The sequence below is a fragment of the Salmo trutta genome, chromosome 5, assembly GCF_901001165.1.
Source record: "Salmo trutta chromosome 5, fSalTru1.1, whole genome shotgun sequence".
Classification (NCBI taxonomy): Eukaryota; Metazoa; Chordata; class Actinopteri; order Salmoniformes; family Salmonidae; genus Salmo; species Salmo trutta.
This window is the reverse complement of record NC_042961.1, coordinates 19,848,649-19,864,748: the sequence shown is the minus strand read 5'-3', so window position 1 is coordinate 19,864,748 and position 16,100 is coordinate 19,848,649.

Below are 16,100 nucleotides of genomic sequence, written 5' to 3'. Positions count from 1 at the left end.
CTGCTATTCATTTGGGTGGAGATCAGATAAATAAAGGTGTGGTGGAGGTGTCTACAGATACGCAGTATTCTGACCTTGACTTAATTTCCTAATAATTCCACCACCTTACACACAAGGAAACCGTGAATAAGGTCTAGTGAACCTACCGGTTCCAAGTGGAAAAAGCATCTACTTATTTTTTTTTGACTGAAATGACACCATTCTCCATGCACTGTAATTTACAACTTGATAAGAGCTAGGTAAATTAGTAATATGTTTGGGTAAGGGAATTGTAAATATAAATGACTTGATTTAGATCTATACCAAACATAAATATAAACGCAACATGTAAAGTGTTGATCCCATGTTTCATGAGCTGAAATAAAAGATCCCAGAAATTTTCCACACTCACAAAAAGCTTATTTTTCTCAAATTTTGTACAGAAATTTGTTTACATCCGTGTTAGTGAGCATTTATTCTTTGCCAAGCTAATCCATCCACCTGACAGGTATGGCATATCAAGAAGCTGATTAAACAGCTTGATCATTATGCTGGGGACAATAAAAGGGCACTCTAAAATGAGGAGTATTTCTTGTCTGTAAAAAAACCCTTTTAAGGGGAGAAGCTCATTCTGATTGGCTAGGCCTGGCTCCCAAGTGGGTGGGCCTATGCCCTCTCCGGCCCACCAATGGTTGTGCCCCTGCCCAATCATGTGAAATCCATAAATTAGGACCTAATGAATATATTTAAATTGACTAACTCCATAAAAATATATTTTTATATTTTTGTTCAATATATTTGATCTTATAATCACTGGAGACAAAACCAGTCATATGACAGCAAACTGAAGCATATCAACAGTAAAGTTTATGAATTTAAATTTTACGGCCTTTTAACTTGCTGGAATAGGCACTCTCAAATGTCTTAATTATAGGCTACCCTGACTTTTTCTGTTTCCTATTTCTATTATGTTAAATATTAGCCACTGTCAGTATCGACCGTCTGCAGGCCTAATAGCCACATATTCAACTGCCAATTTACTGTTAGCTCCCTTCAGTTGGTATAGTCTACATTATCATTCCATTTAATTTCATTGTTTTGTTTACCTTCATTTGCTTCTTCTGTAAACGCCGCCACGGCTGTGTGGTTGTTGTTGAGGATCATTAGTAACAGTTGATAAAACAAATAGGAGAAATGTGGTGGACCCTCTGTTAAACTACACATTTCTCGAGGTTAGAATATCGCAAAAAATATGATATCTTTCATTCGAAAGAAGACAACCTCCCACGTTATAACATCGGCCAGTATTAAAATCTGAAATGTATGATAAACATTTTGATGATCTAAATGTAATATTCCTATTAACTTCCAGTGTAGTTAAGTGGCTTTATTGCAATGCTATATCATACGGGCCTAATTTCTGCCTGCTTGAACGACAATAGCTCAGATAGCCTACATGAAATGACCCCGGGAATCGATAAATTCATTTTTGTTTGCATACATTTTTACAATACAGCCAATTTTGACTTTGCAGCTGTCCCATCTAGCGGAAATTGCTCAGTTCTGCCTCAAGGACCCATCCCAATAAATGTCAACCTGCTTAAGAGGCATAGAGCCCCAGAGTGGAGGTGTCATAATAGCCATAAAACCTAGCGGTCAAACAGGGAAATGGTTCCAATCGTTTTTCCACCATTCATTTTTCCTGTAGGGGATTTTAGAAACACTTAAAATAAGGGCTGTGTTTTGTGTAGGCTTACCCTGGCGTGACGTTTTGATAACCATGTAAATCTCTCTCGGATAAGGTGACTTTTCTCAATATACAGTGGGGGAAAAAAGTATTTGATCCCCTGCTGATTTTGTACGTTTGCCCACTGACAAAGAAATGATCAGTCTATAATTTTAATGGTAGGTTTATTTGAACAGTGAGACAGAATAACAACCAAAAAATCCAGAAAAACGCATGTCAAAAATGTTATAAAATGATTTGCATTTTAATGAGGGAAATAAGTATTTGACCCCTCTGCAAAACATGACTTAGTACTTGGTGGCAAAACCCTTGTTGGCAATCACAGAGGTCAGACGTTTCTTGTAGTTGGCCACCAGGTTTGCACACATCTCAGGAGGGATTTTGTTGCCTTGGCCGTGTGTTTTGGGTCATTGTCATGCTGGAATACCCATCTACGACCCATTTTCAATGCCCTGGCTGAGGGAAGGAGGTTCTCACCCAAGATTTGACAGTACATGGCCCCGTCAAATGATGCGATGAAGTTGTCCTGTCCCCTTAGCAGAAAAACACCCCCAAAGCATAATGTTTCCACCTCCATGTTTGACGGTGGAGATGGTGTTCTTGGGGTCATAGGCAGCATTCCTCCTCCTCCAAACACGGTGAGTTGAGTTGATGCCAAAGAGCTCCATTTTGGTCTCATCTGACCACAACACTTTCACCAGTTGTCCTCTGAATCATTCAGATGTTCATTGGCAAACTTTAGACGGGCATGTATATGTATTCTTGAGCAAGGGGACCTTGCGGGCGCTGCAGGATTTCAGTCCTTCATGGCGTAGTGTGTTATCAATTGTTTTCTTGGTGACTATGGTCCCAGCTGCCTTGAGATCATTGACAAGATCCTCCCGTGTAGTTCTGGGCTGATTCCTCACCGTTCTCATGATCATTGCCACCCCACGAGGTGAGATCTTGCATGGAGCCCCAGGCCGAGGGATATTGACAATTATTTTGTGTTTCTTCCATTTGCGAATAATCGCACCAAATGTTGCCACCTTCTCACCAAGCTGCTTGACGATGGCCCATTCCAGCCTTGTGTAGGTCTACAATCTTGTCCCTGACATCCTTGGAGAGCTCTTTGGTCTTGGCCATGGTGGAGAGTTTGGAATCTGATTGATTGATTGCTTCTGTGGACAGGTGTCTTTTTTACAGGTAACAAGCTGCGGTTAGGAGCACTCCCTTTAAGAGTGTGCTCCTAATCTCAGCTCGTTACCTGAATAAAAGACACCTGGGAGCCAGGAATCTTTCTGACTGAGAGGGGGTCAAATACTTATTTCCCTCATTAAAATGCAAATCAATTTATAACATTTTTGACATACGTTTTTCTGGATATTTTTGTTGTTATTCTGTCTCTCACTGTTCAAATAAACCTACCATTATAATTATAGACTGATCATTTCTTTGTCAGTGGGCAAACGTACAAAATCAGCAGGGGATCAAATACTTTTTTCCCCCACTGTATTCAGCTCTGTTAACTCTCAGATTCTGAAATGCTATTTAGCATCAAAGTAGACATCATGCAAGCTCCTACACATCATCTCTAGCTGATACCTTTGCTAACAGGTATTGTGACAATTTAAAACTTCACGAGACAGTTCACAGAATTGTCCATTTACATTTTTTTGGCCCAATTTATTAATTACTAAATGTAGCTAACATTAGATACTAATGGTCATGTGTAGCTCAGTTGGTAGAGCATGGTGCTTGTAATGCCAGGGTAGTGGGTTTGATTCACACGACCACCCATATGTAAAATGTATGGATGCATGACTGTAAATTGCTTTGGATAAAAGTGTCTGCTAAATGGCATATATAGATTAGTTAATCCAGAGATTATTACTTTTGCCTCGATTCGGCAGTCTCGTCCAGATCATCATGGCATTTGTAGTTATAGAGATTCTTACCAAAAGACTGCCAGTCTCATGGTAATTGACTGTTAATGAACATAAACACATTTTAGCATCTCCAGGCCTCCACACATACAATCCACTGATGCGCCCTTTGGAACATTTAAAAAAGTGTACACCATCACAATAAATCCTTTCTTTATTTTAGGCAGGTTGAAAGAAACATTATGATATGAAGAATATTTATTTCAGAAGAACAGAATATGAGTTGGCCTATTGTATGTTATCTGGCTATGCGCCCTGCCATAGGCTGTAGGCTTGTTCATTTAGCAGACAAGATATGCGTATAAGTGCCGTGCCATTATTTTACATGATTTTATAGTCAGAAGAATATAATTGAATAATTGAATAGACAGGATATTGTAAATAAGAATTTGTTCTTTACTGATTTGCCTAGTTAAATAAAATAAAACATTTAAAAGAGCGTGCAGCCTCTCGCTGCACGACGGTTGATATTCTGCCCAAACTCTGTATGCCATGGGCTCTCCAACCCTGTTCCTGCAGCTACCCAGTGCTTCATTTGTGCAACCATGTGTAATCTGTTTAGGAACATCGATAGTATCATGTTGTCACAACTAAACATATTTCATTAAACTGTTGACAGCCCCTCTCTCTGCATGGTCGAGAAAGGAATTAACTAGAGAGAGGAGGAGATGGAAACACACGGTAGTGAGATATTCTGTAACTAAAGGTAATGTGACAGCCTATTAATTATGAAAATATAAAGATCCCCCATTACTAAACTATTCAAAACCCTACAATTAGTGAATTTGTATTTGATATCTCTGTAAGCCGCCCTGCACAATCAATGAACTAACAGCATCTCCTAAGCCTATACATTCTCTCCCAGACTCATGGATTGAAAGTTTGGAGCATGGCATAAGGTAACCAGTCCATGCAGTATGGATAATAATACAGTCCACACTCAAAGGCGATTAGTAAAATGTGTTTAATTTTGTAGTATAGGCTAGACCAATTATGTACCAAAGACATCATAAATCTGTTGTTTTTATGCCATGCGTAATATGCGGTAGGCTATGTATTGTACAATGGCACAGTCATTATTTTAATTCACATTTATTTTCGGGCTTGGCCTCATAGGCCTCTGCACATGCGTAAGCTCTAGTATGCATATGGTTGTTTTGAATGAGTCATCACCTTAGAAAGCGCTGTCCATTTCGTTGTGTTAGGCTTTGAAACAACACCCACAAGGACCATGTTTTCCCACTCAGTTTCAACCTGTTGTTGAACTTCTTTCTTCAAATTGATCAATCACTTTTTTAAATCTACCGGTTGGTGCTGAAACGGAGACGAATATGCATATATTTAGATGGATTTCTTTCATTGATCCCTATATTCTGAACCCGTTCTGTTGATATATTGTAGTGAGTCTGTCGACAAAATTATACATTTTTTATTTATTTCACCTTTATTTAACCAGGTAGGCAAGTTGAGAACAAGTTCTCATTTACAATTGCGACCTGGCCAAGATAAAGCAAAGCAGTTCGACACATACAACAACACAGAGTTACACATGGAGTAAAACAAACATACAGTCAATAATATAGTAGAAAAATAAGTCTATATACAATGTGAGCAAATGAGGTGAGATAAGGGAGGTAAAGACAAAAAAGGCCATGGTGGCAAAGTAAATACAATAGAGCAAATAAAACACTGGAATGGTAGATATGTAGTGGAAGAAAGTGCAAAGTAGAAATAGAAAAAATGGGGTGCAAAGGACCAAAATAAATAAATACAGTAGGGGAAGTGGTAGTTGTTTGGGATAAATTATAGATGGGCTATGTACAGATGCAGTGATCTGTGAGCTGCTCTGACAGCTGGTGCTTAAAGCTAGTGAGGGAGATAAGTGTTTCCAGTTTCAGAGATTTTTGTAGTTCGTTTCAGTCATTGGCAGCAGAGAACTGGAAGGAGAGGCGGCCAAAGGAGGAATTGGCTTTGGAGGTGACCAGAGAGATATACCTGCTGGAGCGCATGCTACAGGTGGGTGCTGCTATGGTGACCAGTGAGCGGAGATAAGGGGGGACTTTACCTAGCAGGGTCTTGTAGATGACCTGGAGCCAGTGGGTTTGGCGACGAGTATGAAGCGAGGGCCAGCCAACGAGAGCGTACAGGTCGCAGTGGTGGGTAATATATGGGACTTTGTTGACAAAACGGATGGCACTGTGATAGACTGCATCCAGTTTATTGAGTAGGGTATTGGAGGCTATTTTGTAAATGACATCACCGAAGTCGAGGGTCGGTAGGATGGTCAGTTTTACGAGGGTATGTTTGGCAGCATGAGTGAAGGATGCTTTGTTGCGAAATAGGAAGCCAATTCTAGATTTAACTTTGGATTGGAGATGTTTGATGTGAGTCTGGAAGGAGAGCTTACAGTCTAACCAGACACCTAGGTATTTGTAGTTGTCCACATATTCTAAGTCAGAACCGTCCAGAGTAGTGATGCTGGACGGGCGGGCAGGTGCAGGCAGCGATCGGTTGAAGAGCATGCACTTAGTTTTACTTGTATTTAAAAGCAGTTGGAGGCCACGGAAGGAGAGTTGTATGGCATTGAAGCTCGTCTGGAGGGTTGTTAACACAGTGTCCAAAGAAGGGCCAGAAGTATACAAAATGGTGTCGTCTGCGTAGAGGTGGATCAGAGACTCACCAGCAGCAAAAGCGACATCATTGATGTATACAGAGAAAAGAGTTGGCCCAAGAATTGAACCCTGTGGCACCCCCATAGAGACTACCAGAGGCCCGGACAACAGAGTATCCGATTTGACACATTGAACTCTATCAGAGAAGTAGTTGGTGAACCAGGCGAGGCAATCATTTGAGAAACCAAGGCTATTGAGTCTGCCGATGAGGATGTGGTGATTGACAGAGTCGAAAGCCTTGGCCAGGTCAATGAATACGGCAGCACAGTATTGTTTCTTATCGATGGTGGTTAAGATATCGTTTAGGACCTTGAGCGTGGCTGAGGTGCACCCATGACCAGCTCTGAAACCAGATTGCATAGCGGAGTAGGTGCGGTGGGATTCGAAATGGTCAGTAATCTGTTTGTTGACTTGGCTTTCGAAGACCTTAGAAAGGCAGGGTTGGATAGATATAGTAGGTCTGTAGCAGTTTGGGTCAAGAGTGTCCCCTCCTTTGAAGAGGGGGATGACAGCAGCTGCTTTCCAATCTTTTGGAATCTCAGATGACACGAAAGAGAGGTTGAACAGGCTAGTAATAGGGGTTGCAACAATTTCGGCAGATAATTTTAGAAAGAAAGGGTCCAGATTGTCTAGCCCGGCTGATTTGTAAGGGTCCAGATTTTGCAGCTCTTTCAGAACATCAGCTGACTGGATTTGGGAGAAGGAGAAATGGGGAAGGCTTGGGCGAGTAGCTGTGGGGGGTGCAGTGCTGTTGACCGCGGTAGGGGTAGCCAGGTGGAAAGCATGGCCTGCCGTAGATAAATGCTTATTGAAATTCTCAGTTATAGTGGATTTATCGGAGGTGACAGAGTTTCCTATCCTCAGTGCAGTGGGCAGCTGGGAGGAGGTGTTCTTATTCCCCATGGACTTTACAGTGTCCCAGAACTTTTTTGAGTTTGTGTTGCAGGAAGCAAATTTCTGCTTGAAAAAGCTAGCCTTGGCTTTTCTAACTGCCTGTGTATATTGGTTTCTAACTTCCCTGAAAAGTTGCATATCACGGGGGCTGTTCGATGCTAATGCAGAACGCCACAGGATGTTTTTGTGTTGGTTAAGGGCAGTCAGGTCTGGAGAGAACCAAGGGCTATATCTGTTCCTGGTTCTAAATTTCTTGAATGGGGCATGCTTATTTAAGATGGTGAGGAAGGCATTTTTAAAGAATAACCAGGCATCCTCTACTGATGGGATGAGGTCAATATCCTTCCAGGATACCCGGGCCAGGTCGATTAGAAAGGCTTGCTCACTGAAATGTTTCAGGGAGCGTTTGACAGTGATGAGTGGATGTCGTTTGACCGCTGACCCATTACGGATGCAGGCAATGAGGCAGTGATCGCTGAGATCTTGGTTGAAAACAGCAGAGGTGTATTTAGAGGGCAAGTTGGTTAGGATGATATCTATAACTAAAAGGTACACTGTATTTAAAGGGATGGCTTAAGATAAATGTACTGAAAACCCTATTGAATGAAAACTCCACGAGAAAATCTGTTGGCCAGCAAGTGGGAGGGTTTTCAGGGGTTGAATAAAATTGATTCAGAGTGTGCAAGGTAGCCACACCTGCAAAGTGAGTCACACGACTGAATTAGATAAGCTAGGAAAGGCATGCTATCCTATGTCTGAATTGGCCCCTATATATTTATGTATACAGTAAGAAACAGTAAGGTAGTGGATTGATTTCCTTTATTTCTATATTTCTGCACTCGGACTGGCAGTCATTTTAAGCATGTAAAAGGAACAAGGCCTCTCCATCCCAACAATGACCTTGACTTACACATTGCCCAGGTGTCAAATGTGGTGTGAAAATATTCTAGACCAGTTCCAACAGTTTACCTTTCACCTACTCTTTGACTCTGTGTAGCCATGTCACATCAAGTCCAAATTCATATTCATAATAATATGATTATATTTACTTCAGACTGACACGCCTAAAATAATTAACTGTCCAATACTCAAGGAAACTCAATAGGTCTTTTGAAGATCATATCAGAACCTAGAAGGCCTTTCTGCTTTTGTTAGGCCCTCTTTGATTCCTTGTTAAGACCAGAATAGAACTTCAGAAAATACATTGTTGTTTCAATAGTGTATATATAAGAAATAATGGGCTATCTTTGCATCTTAAAATATTACCAGCAGAGCATGATAGACTGCCAACTCCCAAGTTGCACAGCAGTATTTAAAAATCCTTGGAGGAGATGTTGATTTTATTAAGCTCATCTTGTAAACCCTTCTGACTTTATGTTGGGATGCCAGAGAAAACAAGCGGTGCTCCTAAAGTAGGCCTAATCACACCTTGATCAGTGGGAAACAAATTCTATGGTTTGACTTTCTCCTTTAAAATAGCCTAAAGGCATATACTAGAAATTAATCTCATTATTGCATATTTATTTATGTTATAATAATGATCATCTTCTCTGTAATAGTGAGAAGGTTAGTTGTGGTTTAAACTTGGTTTATTTCTTGCTGCAATATATGTGCGACCTAACAAAATTCACTTAGAAATGTGTGTTATAGATCTGTCATTCTCATTGAAAGCCTAAGAAGCGGTAGATATGTTCTATGTGCGCTATTCCTATGCTTCCCGTTCTTAAATGTATTATATATTTTTTTCTTTGGGTTTTGTACAACAGCTTCAAACAGCTGAAAATAAAATATGTTGGGATATGGAAAATATATTTCACAACGGTTTAGATGGTACAATGATTCACTACACTATACATGCTTGTTTTGTCACATAAACTGAAATTAGGCAAACTATTCGAATTTTAGCAACCAGGAAATGTCAGATTTCTGCATATTGCGTCTTAAAATTTGTATTAAAACATGTTTCTTATTAAGTATGCTGTAGGTTTAGGTCACACTTCCCCATAGAAAAAAATAGACTACTGTATTAAACTCGGGACACACCTTTACCTTTAGCACAGATATTGATAAGAGATAGCCAAAAGGCGTAGTCTATTACAAGTTCGAAAATGTGTCAAGCTCACTAATTTAAATAATCTATAGTTGACAAGCGGGCATATAGGGTCCAACATGCCATACAACCTGGCTTTTAAATAAGTTCTGCACACAGTAGGCAATACTGCTGCTGTTACATGTGTTCATATGTGTTCAAAGGCTCATAAAATGTTTCCACTGCTGCCTCAGGTTGTGAGCAGTAGCCTAGTCTACTACTGGAACGAATTAAGTGAGCGAATAACGTGTACCAGCCTATTGCCAAGTAAGGTACCATAACGGAAAAGTCAAACAGAACCCTTGGCATGTCCCAACTCTGACCTCACCCCATTGAAGTAAACATTTTAAAGGGTTAGGGTAGGGGTTAAAGTCCAGGTAGCAGATAATGGACCTGTATATTAACTAATATATACATGGGTTCTAACTTGACAAATTCTTTGTTAGTTTACAATTGTACAATTTATCCTCCAGCGTATGAAGATGAAGAAGACTACCAGAAAGCTCCGAACACAAGATTGTATGAGTCACAAGATGGCGGAATATATTGCCTGTAGTCTACTGTACATGGTAATATATTGCCTGTAGCCTACTGTTCATGGTAATATATTGCCTGTAGTCTACTGTACATGGTAATATATTGCCTGTAGTCTACTGTACATGGTAATATATTGCCTGTAGTCTACTGTACATGGTAATATATTGCCTGTAGTCTACTGTACATGGTAATATATTGCCTGTAGTCTACTGTACATGGTAATATATTGCCTGTAGTCTACTGTACATGGTAAGCTAATGCGCACCAAGTGTCACTTCACTTTTGGAAAGTGAAGTGAAGTGGAAAACTGCTATGAGGATCTTTCTACAATATTCATATTGACACAATTACAATCTTTATAGAATAAAAAATCTAATTTCATAAATGATGTGGAAAAACTAATTTGCATGAAAATTAGCTAGCCACCAGCAGATGAAACAGAAAGTGAATTCTCTCCTCCCTCTCACAGCTTGTGGCTACCACTGTCTAACTGGCTAGGTTTAGAATTTTTACTAGCCCTTACCAGGGACAAACTTAGCTATATTATTGACATTTGGCAGTACGCAAACAAAATCTAGCTCACTTATTTTGCCAGCTAGAAAGAAATAGCCACCAATTCATTCAGACACAGGAGGAAGAGGATAGCAAGCAAACGTTATCTGCTGCCTCTTCAACAAAAAGCAACTGTGCGGGCGTTTTATAGGCTCCTGACCAACTATGCTTTTTTGTGTATTTTTTTTGCGCTGATCAAAACTTTTTTTGTGCATAATGTTTCTGCCATCGTTTCCAATTACCGAAAAGAGCTTCTGGACATCAGAAAAGCTATCACTAACTTCGATTTGGATGAGGACTTCTACTTCAATGAGTCGGAGGCGAAAGACATATTGATTTATCCCGGACCAGGCCCAAATCCCCGACACTCAAAGAAGGAGACGGCGCTATAGAGGCCAGCGTGCAGGACACCTGGCGAGACTACGTCGGAGAATGGAAAACAATCACCTCTACCTTTGGCAAACGTGCAATCACTGGAGAATAAACTGGAGGAGCTCCATTCGAGACTATCCTATCAATGTTGTCTGAAGAACTGTAATATCCTATGTTTCTCCGGACATGGTAAATATAAATCTAGCTGGGTTTTCTGTACATTGGCAGGACAGAACGGCAGCGTCGGAGAAGCTCAGGGAACAGGGGGTGTCTGTCTCTTTGTTAACTCTATATTTTTACCACAAACCGATGCTGGCACTAAGATCGCACTCAACAAACATTATAGGGCCATAAGCAAACAAGAAAATACTCACTCAGAGGCAGCGCTCCTAGTGGCCGGTGACTTTAATGCAAGAAAACTGGAATCGGTTTTTACCTCATTTCTACCAGCATGTCACCTGTGCAACTAGATCATCTTTACTCCACGCACACAAAGCTCTCCCTCACCCTCCATTTGGCAAATCTGAATATAACTATATCCTCCTGATTCCTGCTTTCAAGCAAAAACTCAAACAGGAAGTACCAGTGACGCACTCAATACGGAAGTGGTCTGATGAAGCAGATGCTAAGTTACAGGACTATTTCGCTAGCACAGACTGGAAAATGTTCCGGGATTCATCCAATGACATTGAAGAGCTTACCACATCAGTCACCAGCTTCCTTAATAAGTGCATCGACGACATAGTCTCCACAGTGACCATATGTACATATCCCAACCGGAAGCAATGGATTACAGGCAACATCGGCACTGATCTAAAGGCTAAAGCTGCCGCTTTCAAGGAGCGGGACACTAATCCGGACACTTATAAGAAATCCTGCTATGCCCTCCAATGAACCATCAAACATGCAAAGCATCAATACAGGACCAAGACTGAATCTTACTACACTGGCTCTGACGCTCGTTGGATGTGGCAGGGTTTGCAAACTATCATGGATTACAGCCCCGAGCTGTCCAGTAACGCAAGCCTACCAGACAAGCTAAATACCTTCTATGCTCACTTCGAGGCTAGCAACACTGAACCATGCATGAGAGCACCAGCTGTTCCAGATGACTGCGTGATCACATTCTCTGTAGCCGATGTAAGACCTTTAAACAGGTTAACATTCAAAAAGTCGCAGGGCCAGACAGATTACCAGGACGCATACTCAGGGCATGCGCTGACCAGCTTGTAAGTGGCAATCCACTTGTTGTTGGTTGGCTCGCTCCGACTGGCCGTTAGACTGGGAGTGGAACCTGGAGGACAGGCTGGCCGACGACCCAATGAGTGTGCAGAACGCCTTCCAGAACCGGGACAAGGACTGAGGACCCCGGTCGGAGACCATGTCCACTAGCAGTCCATGGATCCGGAAGACATGCTGCACCATGAGCTGGGCCGTCTCTTTGGCAGAGGGTAGCTTGGGGAGAGGAATGAAGTGGGAGGCTTTGGAAAACCGATCCACTACGGTCAGGATGGCGGTGTTGCCCTCAGACGGGGGGAGACCTGTGACAAAGTCCAGGGATATGTGAGACCAGGGACAGGCACAGGTTGAAGGAGACCAGGAGCTTGCCAAAGAGTCTTGTTCTGTGAACAGATCGTGCATGCGGCAATGAACGCGGAGACGTCAGGAACCATGGTAGGCCACCAAAAGCGTTGTCGCACAAAGGCCAAGGTCCACCGGGAGCCAGGGTGGCAGGCAAACCTAGAGGAGTGGGCCCACTCCAGGACTGAGGAGCGTACCACGTCAGGAACGAACATCCGGAACAAACCTGTCGGATGTGGAACACGTGCTCTTGGGCGGAACAGGAGAAGACGAGATGACGTCGAGGTAGACGAAGATGAACCGGTTCAACATGTTGCGGAGAACATCATTAACCAGAGCCTGGAACACAGAAGCGCAGTTCGACATGTTCCTGCACGGAGTATCCGAGGAAGTAAAGGACGAGCTTGCAGCCCGGAAACTACCAACTGATCTCAACTCGCTCATCGCCTTGACCATTCGGATCGATGTGCGACAACAGGAACGAAGGAAGGAGAGGAGATTCGATTTCACTCACCCGTCCAAGGATTCGACCTCGCCTCCGAGGCATCCCGGAAGTCAATGACGGATTTGTTGCCGAGAGAACCCGAGGCTACCCGAGTTCTCCAGAGAGTCTCCGAAGACTGCAGATTCACCTCTTCCCGAGCCTATGCAACTAGGTAGAGCTAGGCTGTCTCCAGCTTAGGCTTCACACTAGGAGTTGCCTGTATTGTGGGATTACTAGCCAGTTCATACTATCACGTTTCAGGTAAGACCCAGATGCAGACAGTGTCAAAGTAACAAAAGTTTATTACTAGTAAAGGGGCAGGCAAAACGACAGGTCAAGGGCAGGCATATGTCAGTAATCCAGATAGGGTGCAAAAGGTCCAGAATGGCAGGCAGTCTCAGGGTAAGAGCAGGCAGGGGACAATAATCCAGTGTGGTGTGGCAAGGTACAGAATGGCAGGCAGGCTCAGGGTCAGGGCAGGCAGAATGGTCAAAACCGCAAAAAACTAGAAAACAGAAACTAGAACAGACAGGAGCAAGGGGAAAAACGCTGGTAGGTTTCACGAAATAAAATGAACTGGCAACAGATAGACAACACAGGTAGATTGGCGACACCTGGAGGGGTGGAGACAAGCACAAGGACAGGTGAAACAGATCAGGGTGTGATACATAAGTTACGTTACGTTTGGTATGGTTACATATGTTACGTTTGGTATGGTTACATAAGACAGATGTAGGGTGGGTGGTTGGTCGGGTAGATGGGTGGGCATATAACGCAAACATCTAGCAACAGAAAGGTTGCGAGTTCAAATCTCATCGCGGACAACTTGAGCAATTTAGCTAATTAGCAACTTTTCAACTACTTATTACTTTTTAACTACTTTGCATCTACTTAGCATGTTAGCTAACCCTAACCTTAATCCTTTTAGCTAACCCTTCACCTAACCCTAACCTTAACCCTTTTAGCTAACCCTTCCTTTAACATTAACCTAACAACTAACCCTAACCCCTAGCCTAACCCTAAGATTAGCCACCTAGCTAGAATTCATAACATATCATATGTTTTGCAAATTCATAACATACTGTCCATTTTTTTTTTTTTTTTTTTTTTTTTTTTTTAACATATTGTACGTTTTACAAATTGGTAACATACTGTATAATAAGATTTGTAATTTGTAACATACAAAATGGGTGATGGACATCCACACATTAATACATACAATAAAAAACTTAACATATCATACTAAATGTGCCCCACCACCTTGATTCGGTCTTATGTAGCAACATTTTAAATGGTGTTTTTTAAATTGGCTAACAGTAAAGTTTCAGAGCTAGAAAATGGTATATCATATACTGCAGTTGAGGAACAATGGGAAAGTAAATATTCTTTGAAGGTTGATAAACTTGTAAACCCACTTTTGAGAAAATGGCCTTGAATGTTTTGGTACACCTACTGGAGAGCTCATCTTTGTCTACACCCATTCAGCATCGTTCACACCATTTTATGCCTTAGCCCCACCCATCTCTTTAAGGATTCACATGTACTAAAAAGAGTAACATATTGTAGTAAGCAACCAAAGATTTCAAGATTTAAAAGTGGTGAAAGGAGTAGCAAAAAGTAGTAGTAAAAATATTCTTTATCTAGTCCTATATCCTAATCTGACTTTGATGCAGGTCATGTTATTCCTCACATTACCGTCTCTGGTAAACACACACTATATCAAATAAAATCAAAGTTTATTTGTGACATGCACAGGATACAGAAAGTGTAAACGGTACAGTGAAATGGTTACTTGCATAGTGGAGTCTTTTGTTTAGACATGTAGCTAGGTAGCTAGCTAACTAAACATTGAACCATAATCCCAACCCATACTTCCATGCATGAATCTGCAGGTAGCTAAAGCTAACCAACTAGGTTCAATGTTAGTTAGCTAGCTAACATTAGGCTATAACTAACAATGCAAATGGCTTTCTGAGATACAAATAATATTACTGCACAGATCATACACGTAACGTTAGCTAGTGAGCCAGCCAGTTTACGTTATCTAGCTAGCTAACAGTATGCTTTAATTTGCAATGATAATGACTTTATGACAAAATCTGAAACGTATAATATCTGAAAATGTTGCTAGACTCTTGCCCATATACATGGATGAACCATTCTCCCTCTCTGTCATTGATGCCATGGTTGCCCGTAGTTTGAAGATGTAATCCAGAGACAGGTGTTTTATACAACAGCCTTCTGTGTTATCTTTTCGACTCCCTCCACATTTGCAATCATTGCCGTTTCTTCCCCATCACTGTCATCAGAAGAATCTACAATGTCTGGTTCAATGAAAAATGTTTCTACCTAAATCATGCATTTCCTCATTGTCTGATTCATTTTCAGAATCAGAGTGAGTCAGAATGGCACGATCGTCCTCCAGAAAGTAGTCCATCACAACTTTTCACACTGATCTTTGTCGATAGCGGGCAGCGATGTTGAGAGCAGGAGCAACACTTTTGCAGTTCTTAAAGACATCTTTCAAAAAAGCTGCGGTAGCAAGGATTATCTACACATACTGAGCATGTTGTAGACAGAAGTGTACTACATGGCAGACCAATCCAATCTCATCTCTCGGTATGTCCAGCCCATCCATTATCTCAGCAAATCATGGCTAGCGGGAATATTCCTGTCTTTTTCTGTGGCTAAACCAACTAGGCTCAATTGACCTATTTTATTTGTATTTTCAGATGTCATACAAGTGTGTTATTAACGCATATGAAAGTTCACATAATCCAAAAGGTATTTCTGCAACAACAACAAAATATATTTTTTATATATAACAAAATATATATGTTCAAATGCCTTTCCTGTGAAGTAGTGACCTGAGACAGAAGCCTAGCTTCCTGGAACAGGTCACAAATGGAGTGCCTAGGATTTCTGTACAGAATAATACTAAATGCTCTGAGACCAGGTTAGGTTTCCATCCAACCTTCTTATGTGAGTAAAGTAACGTTACATGTCAGAAAAAAATAAAAATAATGACAGTCCTAACGGAAACAACATTTTTCTGGAAACTTTCCTAATGTCGACAAAACAAAATATGCTAGACAAGGTGGGATATTTTTTTTATGCGAGAAATGTTGGTGGAAAAGCTTTTATGCGCAAATATCGATGTAATAACCATCACATCAAAGTAAACTTGGAGTCACGCGGTGACATGTTGTGTGGTCCTCCCACTATGACTTGTCTGGAAAGCATGCAGTTTATTAGGCTACAGATTAAA